The sequence below is a fragment of the Vitis vinifera genome, chromosome 12 (assembly GCF_030704535.1).
Source record: "Vitis vinifera cultivar Pinot Noir 40024 chromosome 12, ASM3070453v1".
In the NCBI taxonomy this organism is placed as follows: domain Eukaryota; kingdom Viridiplantae; phylum Streptophyta; class Magnoliopsida; order Vitales; family Vitaceae; genus Vitis; species Vitis vinifera.
In genome coordinates, this window is record NC_081816.1 from 10,147,909 (window position 1) to 10,156,715 (window position 8,807).

General features: G+C 40.5%; 1 pseudogene; it reads left to right on the plus strand.

Annotated features, from left to right (window-relative positions):
• The first annotated feature begins 5,133 nt into the window (after nucleotides 1–5,133).
• LOC100852439 (uncharacterized) lies at nucleotides 5,134–8,430 on the plus strand (annotated as a pseudogene).
• Nucleotides 8,431–8,807: the final 377 nt, after the last annotated feature.

The following is an 8,807-nucleotide window of genomic DNA, read 5'->3' on the forward strand; positions in this document are numbered from 1 at the left end:
GGGAAAAGAGCGAGCTATTTATTATTTAAGTTAGAGGATGCTTGATTATGAGACGAGATATGTCATGATTGAGCATTTATGCTTGGCATTGGTTTAGGCTACTCGGAGATTGAGACATTACATGATGGAGTATTCAATGCACTTGATATCCCATTTAGATCCTTTGAGATATTTTTTTGACAGGCCTGCTTTGATTGGTCGACTCATGAGATGGTTGGTACTTCTGAATGAGTTCGATATCCATTATGTTACTCAAAAGTCTATTAGAAGGAGCATTATTGTAGATCACTTAACCTCATTACCAGTTTTTGATGGTAAAGCAATTGATGATGACTTTCCAGATGAGAATATCACTACAACAACTAGTTTGTCAAGTTGGCACATGTACTTTGATGATGTGGCCAACCATTCTGGATATAGGATAGGTGTTCTATTGATATCCCCTCATGGTGATCGCATTCCTAGATCTATTCATTTGGGGTTCTCTGATCGACACCCTGCCACGAACAACATTGTTGAGTATGAGGCTTGTATCCTGGGATTAGAGACAGCTCTTGAGCTCAAGATTAGATAGATGGAGGTGTTTGGTGACTCCAATATGGTATTGAGATGGATTCAGGGCCATTGGAAGACTAGAGATGTGAAGCTTAGGCCTTACCATGCATACTTTGAGTTGCTAGTTGGGAAATTTGATGATTTGAGTTATACACATTTGCCTAGAGTGCAGAACCAGTGTGCTGATGCCTTAGATACTCTAGCTTCCATGATTGATATTCCTACTGATACCATTGTTCACCTTTTACTAATTGAGTCGAGATCAATTCTTGCCTATTGTTGCTTGATTGATGTGGCAGAGTTAGATGATGGTTTTCCTTAGTACCATGACATATATCAATTTTTGAGACTTGGCATATATCCTGAGGTCGCCATAACCAAGAATAAGAGAGCATTGAGATAGTTAGCCACTCGGTTTATGATATGTGGGGAGACACTATACAAACGATCAACTGATGGGATGTTACTATTGTGCTTAGACCGCGCCTCTACCGATCGAGTAATGAGAGAGGTTCATGCGGGAGTCTATGGACCACATATGGAAGGGCATATGTTAGCTCGTAAGATCATGAGGACTGGTTATTTTTAATTGACCATGGAGACAAACTATTGCTAGTTTGTTCAGAGATGTCTAGAGTGTTAAATACATGACGACCTCATTCACGTACTCCTTTTAGAGTTACATGCACTGACTTCGCCATGACCATTTTTAGAATGGGGCATAGACATTATTGGGAAGATTTTTCTGAAGTCTTCCAATGGCCATGAATTCATCTTGGTCTTCATTGATTACTTCACCAAGTGGGCGGAGGCTGCGTCATATGCGAGATTGACATCATCTGGGGTTGCTAGTTTCATCAGATCACACATTATCTGTCGTTATGGAGTCCCTCATGAGCTGATTTTGGACAGAGGAGTACATTTTAGAGCAGGTGTTGACACTTTATTACAAAGATATGGTATCCAGCATCATAGATCGTCTACGTATAGGCCGCAAACCAACAGAACGGTAGAGGTTGCGAATAAGAATATTAAGAGGACCTTGCAGAGGATGATTGAGACTTCTCAGGATTGGTTAAAGAAGCTTGATTACTACTCAAAACATGCTATTTTGTAGCTTGTAATTAGCTCTTTTAAACACCCTTGAGTAGTAATTATTACCTTTTAACCCAATTAACATGTTAGGGACCCTTGCAATCGTTTCTAACAATTGTGTTAAGTTTTGGTGCTTTTTGATAGCTTTATGCTCACCAAAGCAATTTAAGAATGAGGGAGAGCTATTTATAGTTCATGGCAAAGCTTTTGAAAGCTTAAATTTATGAAGAAATCAAGCTATGGAGCCTCATAATCCTTTGCCTTATTCGTTCAAAGTATACAAGGAAGAAACAATGGAGAAGAGGAAAACAGGGGATGAAAACAGGGGACACAGCTGCAGTCTTTCATCGCTCTTTTGGAGCACTTCCCGAAGTTTATTTTTTACATTCTATATACCATTTCAAAGCTCAGAAAGTCAAGAATCCAACGGTTCAAACCATGTACGATTTGGAGCTGAAATGAGAAAGATATGGCCTTCGGAAGACAACTGCATCAAGCTGAGGGACAATTTCGCACACCACTGTGCAAGGTGCGAATTCCTTAGCCCACTCTGCGAAATTTTCGCACACCTCAAATCAAAGTGCGAAATTGGAACTCCAGCGTGCGAAAATTGGATATTTTTGCCGACTCTTTTTCTTCTGATATTTTTGTGTCTAAATTTCCATTTTCTCCTTGTATTCAACCACTCATGTAATTCCTTAGCTAGGAAGTATCCAAGGAAGGGTAAAATTACCTTCCTATATAAATTCTCTTGTAATCACTGAAAATCATCTTCGGGGAGCTTTCTCCAGGAGACCAACTGATGTAAATTTGATACTTAGTGAAATACAGAGATCTCTTTTGCTTTCTTTTTCTCTCTTCTATTTTCTATTTTCTTGCAAGCCAAACACCCTCTGAGGATGTTTTCCCAGAGGATGAGAGGCTAAACATTTAGTTTCTTGGAGTAAAGGAAGCTAGGTGAAAAGTCCAGATTAAAACATGGAAAGTTTCCGTGCATTAAATTCAGGTAGTTGGAGTCCATAAATGGTTTTTAAAGCCAAGGTTTTGCCTTAAATCCCTTCGAATCACTTTGACTGGCCAATACATGGTAAGCTTAAGGTCTCTGTGGATGCTTATTGCTAGATCCATATCAGTCCATTAGTTATCATGTACGAGCCATTGGAAAGTGATTCAAGGTGATAGCCCATAGTGTCTTAAGCCATTAATGGACCTTGACCACCATCTCTAATGACTTTTTATGGATTAAAACTTCATTGTCAAACCTATACCGGTTCAGGAAATAACTATAGGTTAAATCCCCAATGCGAGGAGAAAAATCCGGAATTTTCCACTTTGCATCTGGAACTTGAACCTAGCAACCTTTAGCTCCGGGAGACTTTCTTTCTTCCACTTTTTACTTAGTTCTATGTGAGTTTAGTTTAAATCACCACTTTCAAAACAATTTTATTTTCTTTTAAATTTCAAGTTTGTGCTAAAGGAAATCATCAGAATCAATTTCTAATTTAGAGTCTGTCACTGATAGAGTGAAAACCCATCCCTGAGTTCGACCCTAGAACTGCTATACTATAGTAGCTTTGCTACGCCAGTATAAGGTCATAGGTTTTATAAATGTTTTTGATTAAAAGACCCGGCTGGGCAATAAATCAAATGGCGCCGTTGCCGGGGATGGTGCCATAATACAGTGATACAACCTTTTAGAGGCTACTTGTGATTTTCATCACAACCAGGGTGAATTCCTTTTTCACTAATTTTATTTTCTTTCATTTTCCTTTTGTTAATTTTATTTTCATTTTCTTCCTAACTTTAACCTTTTCTTTAGTTTCCTTTTTGTTTTTAATATTACAGGAATTGTAACTTGTGCATGCCCTATTGGATTAGGGACTAAGAGGGAAGATTAGTAAGGATTGAGAATCCTCAAGACACAGAGTTGGATATCTGTGTAAATATCATGGACCCTCCACTAGAGGATCAGAATTCTCAACAAGGTCAAGGGGGTAATCCCAATGCATACCTATCCATGAGGGATAGAATGCATCCCCTAAGGATGAGTGCACCCTCATGCATCCTGCCCCCACTTGAGCAGTTGGTTATAAGGCCCCATATTGTGCCCCTCCTACCAACTTTCCATGAAATGGAGAGTGAGAATCCATATTCTCACATCAAGGAGTTTGAGGAGGTGTGTAATACCTTTAGAGAGGGAGGAGCTTCAATAGACTTGATGAGACTCAAGCTATTCCCTTTCACTTTGAAGGACAAGGCAAAAATATGGCTTAATTTTTTAAGGCCAAGAAGCATAAGGAATTGGGTTGATCTTCAGGCTGAGTTTTTGAAAAAAATTTTCCCCACCCATAGGACCAATGGGTTGAAGAGACAAATCTCAAATTTTTCTGCTAAAGAAAATGAGAAGTTCCATGAATGTTGGGAAAGGTATATGGAGGCCATCAATGCTTGTCCTCATCATGGTTTTGATACATGGCTCTTAGTGAGCTATTTTTATGATGGAATGTCTTCTTCCATGAAGCAAATTCTTGAAACCATGTGTGGGGGAGATTTTATGAGTAAGAATCCTGAAGAAGCCATGGACTTTTTAAGTTACGTGGCTGAGGTGTCAAGAGGATGGGATGAGCCCAACTCAAGAGAGAAAGGAAAGTTTCCCTCTCAACAAACCCAAAATCCAAAGGCTGGAATGTACATGTTAAGTGAAGACATGGACATAAAAGCTAAAGTGGCAACTTTAGCTAGGAGGTTGGAAGAACTTGAATTGAAAAAAATACATGAAGTCCAAGCCATTTTCGATACCCAAGTCCATGTTATGCCATGCACCATTTGCCAATCATGTGATCATGTGGTAGATGAGTGTCCAACCATGCCAGCTGTGAGAGAGATGTTAGGTGATCAAGTAAATGTTGTGGGGCAATTTAGGCCCAACAACAGTGCATCTTATGGAAACACCTATAATTCAAGCTGGAGAAACCACCCAAATTTTTCTTGGAAACCAAGGCCACCTCCATACCAACCACAAGGCCAAACCCAAGTACCTCAACAACCATCTTCAGTGGAGCAAGCCATTGTAAACCTGAGTAAAGTCATGGGTGACTTTGTGGGTGAACAAAAGGCAATTAACTCCCAATTGCATCAAAAGATTGAAAATGTTGAGAGTTCTCAAATAAAGAGAATGGAGGGGATGCAAAATGATCTATCTCAGAAGATAGATAATATTCAGTACTCCATCTCTAGGCTTACCAACCTAAACACAGTGATTGAGAAGGGAAAGTTCCCCTCTCAACCAAGCCAAAATCCCAAGGGTGTTCATGAAGTTGAAACCCAAGATGGTGAGTCTTCAAATTTGAGGGAGGTTAAAGCTGTGATCACTTTAAGGAGTGGAAAAGAGGTTGATCAACCCCTGCCTAAGGTGGGGCATGATGAAGAACTCATATAAAAGAGACCCTTGATTAAAGAGGGCAATAACCAGGAAGAGAAGAGTGGGAAGAAGAGTGCATCCAAATCAAGCATCGAGGAAGAACCAAGGATAGTGATTAAGGAGGATATGATGAAGAAACATATGCCTCCCCCTTTTCCTCAAGCTTTACATGGAAAGAAAGAAATCAAGAATTCATCAGAAATTCTTGAGGTTCTGAGACAAGTGAAGGTGAATATACCCTTACTTGATATGATTAAACAAGTCCCCACATATGCAAAGTTTCTAAAGGACTTGTGCACAGTCAAGAGAGGTTTATAGGTGATAAAGAATGCATTCCTCACTGAGCAAGTGAGTGCTATCATCCAGAGTAAGTCCCCAGTTAAGTATAAAGATCCAGGATGTCCCACCATATCAGTCAACATTGGAGGGACACATGTGGAAAAAGCTTTATTAGATTTGGGAGCAAGTGTGAATTTGCTCCCATACTCTGTGTATAAACAATTGGGACTAGGAGGATTAAAGCCCACAACCATGACCCTCTCCTTAGCTGATAGGTCGGTCAAAATCCCAAGAGGAGTGATAGAGGATGTTCTAGTTCAAGTGGACAAATTCTACTATCCTGTGGATTTTGTGGTGCTTGATACTGATTCCACTGTCAAGGAAGAAAATTATGTACCAATCATCCTAGGGAGACCTTTCCTAGCTACCTCCAATGCTATTGTTAATTGTAGGAATGGGGTGATGCAGCTCACATTTGGAAACATGACATTGGAATTAAACATATTCCATTTATGTAAGAGGCATCTTTACCCTGATGAGGAGGAAGGATTTGAGGAGGTGTGCTTGATCAACACTTTGGTTGAAGAGCACTGTGACAAGAGTTTAGAGGAGAGCTTGAATGAAAACCGGGAAGTCCTTGAAGATGGGTTCCCTGAACCCTCTGATGTGCTAGCCATTATGTCTCCTTGGAGGAGACGAGAAGAGATCTTACCACTGTTCAACCAGGAAGACTCAGAAGGAGTTGCTGTGGAGGACCCTCCAAAGCTTATTTTAAAGCCACTTCCTGTGGGTTTGAAGTATGCATACTTGGAGGATGATGAGAAATGTCCAGTGGTAGTTTCCTCAACCCTCACTAGTGATCAAGAGGATAGTCTTTTAGGAGTCCTCAGAAAATGTAAGAAAGCCATAGGATGGCAAATTTCTGATTTGAAAGGCATTAGCCCTTTGGTGTGCACCCACCATATTTATATGGAGGAAGATGCAAAACCAGTGAGGCAACCCCAAAGGAGACTGAATCCTCACATGCAAGAAGTGGTGAGGAATGAAGTTTTGAAGCTACTTCAAGCTGGGATCATATATCCCATCTCAGACAGCTTGTGGGTGAGTCCCACCCAAGTAGTCCCAAAGAAATCTGGAATCACTGTGATCCAGAATGAGAAAGGGGAGGAAGTCTCTACACGTCCTACCTCAGGATGGAGGGTGTGTATAGACTATAGGAGGTTGAATTCAGTGACTAGGAAGGACCATTTTCCATTGCCTTTCATGGACCAAGTCCTTGAGAGAGTCTCAGGACATCCTTTCTATTGTTTTCTAGATGGTTATTCAGGGTACTTCCAAATAGAAATTGATTTGGAAGATCAAGAAAAGACGACCTTCACTTGTCCCTTTGGTACTTTTGCATATAGGAGAATGCCCTTTGGTCTATGTAATGCTCCTGCAACTTTCCAAAGATGCATGCTAAGCATCTTCAGTGATATGGTGGAACGCATCATGGAAGTTTTCATGGATGACATCACTGTATATGGAAGTTCTTATGAGGAGTGTTTGATGCATTTAGAAGCTGTTCTCCATAGATGTATTGAGAAAGACCTAGTGCTAAATTGGGAGAAGTGCCATTTTATGGTGCAAAAAGGAATTGTCTTAGGATATATCATCTCCAAAAATGGCATTGAGGTAGATAAGGCAAAGGTGGAGCTGATTGTTAAGTTGCCACCTCCCACAAATGTTAAAGGAATTAGGCAATTCCTTGGACATGCCGGGTTCTATAGGAGGTTCATTAAGGATTTCTCAAAAATCTCAAAACCTCTGTGTGAGCTTTTGGTAAAGGATGCCAAGTTTGTGTGGGATGAGAAGTGTCAGAGAAGTTTTGAGGAATTGAAACAATTCCTCACAACTGCACCAATAGTGAGAGCCCCAAATTGGAAATTACCTTTTGAGGTAATGTGTGATTCAAGTGATCTTGCTATGGGGGCTGTTTTGGGGCAAAGAGAGGATGGAAAGCCCTATGTGATCTATTATGCAAGCAAAACTTTGAATGAGGCTCAAAAGAACTACACAACTACTGAGAAGGAGTTGTTGGCGGTAGTTTTTGCCTTGGATAAGTTTCGTGCTTATTTGGTAGGGTCCTCTATAGTGGTGTTCACTGACCATTCTGCTTTGAAGTACTTGCTAACCAAGCAGGATGCCAAGGCAAGATTGATAAGATGGATTCTTTTGCTCCAAGAATTCAATCTCCAAATCAGAGATAAAAAGGGGGTAGAGAATGTGGTAGCTGACCACTTGTCCAGACTTGTGATAGCACATGACTCACATGGTCTGCCTATCAATGATGACTTCCCTGAGGAGTCTCTCATGTCAGTAAATGTAGCTCCATGGTACTCTCACATTGCAAACTTTTTGGTTATTGGAGAAGTACCAAGTGAGTGGAGTGCTCAAGACAAGAGACATTTCTTGGCTAAGATCCATGCCTATTATTGGGAGGAACCTTTTCTTTTCAAATATTGTGCAGATCAAATTATAAGGAAATGTGTTCCTGAGCAAGAGCAATCGGGAATTCTTTCCCATTTCCATGATAGTGCATGTGGAGGTCATTTTGCCTCCTAGAAAACAGCTATGAAAGTGATCCAATCAGGCTTCTGGTGGCCCTCTCTTTTCAAGGATGCCCATTCTATGTGCAAGGGATGTGATCGGTGTCAAAGGCTTGGTAAGCTAACACGCCGAAATATGATGCCCTTGAACCCCATCTTAATAGTGGATATCTTTGATGTCTGGGTATAGACTTCATGGGACCATTTCCAATGTCATTTGGACATTCCTACATCTTGGTAGGAGTGGATTATGTCTCTAAGTGGGTAGAAGCAATCCCATGTAGGAGCAATGATCATATAGTGGTACTTAAATTCCTCAAGGACCACATCTTTGCAAGATTTGGAGTGCCAAAAGCCATTATAAGTGACGGGGGAACCCACTTTTGCAATAAACCTTTTGAGACTCTTCTAGCCAAGTATGGGGTTAAGCACAAGGTAGCTACACCTTATCACCCCCAAACAAGTGGCCAAGTTGAGTTAGCCAACCGAGAGATCAAGAATATATTGATGAAGGTGGTTAATGTGAATAGGAAGGATTGGTCTATCAAGCTCCTGGATTCCTTATGGGCTTATAGGACCGCTTACAAGACCATTCTAGGAATGTCTCCCTATCGCCTTGTTTATGGCAAAGCGTGTCATCTTCCAGTAGAGATTGAGTATAAAGCATGGTGGGCAATCAAAAAGCTCAACATGGATTTGACAAGAGCCGGGTTAAAGAGATGTTTGGATTTGAATGAATTGGAGGAAATGAGGAATGATGCATACCTCAATTCAAAAATTGCAAAAGCAAGATTGAAAAAATGGCATGATCAGTTGGTAAATCAGAAAAATTTTACCAAAGGACAAAAAGTTTTGCTTTATGACTTTAA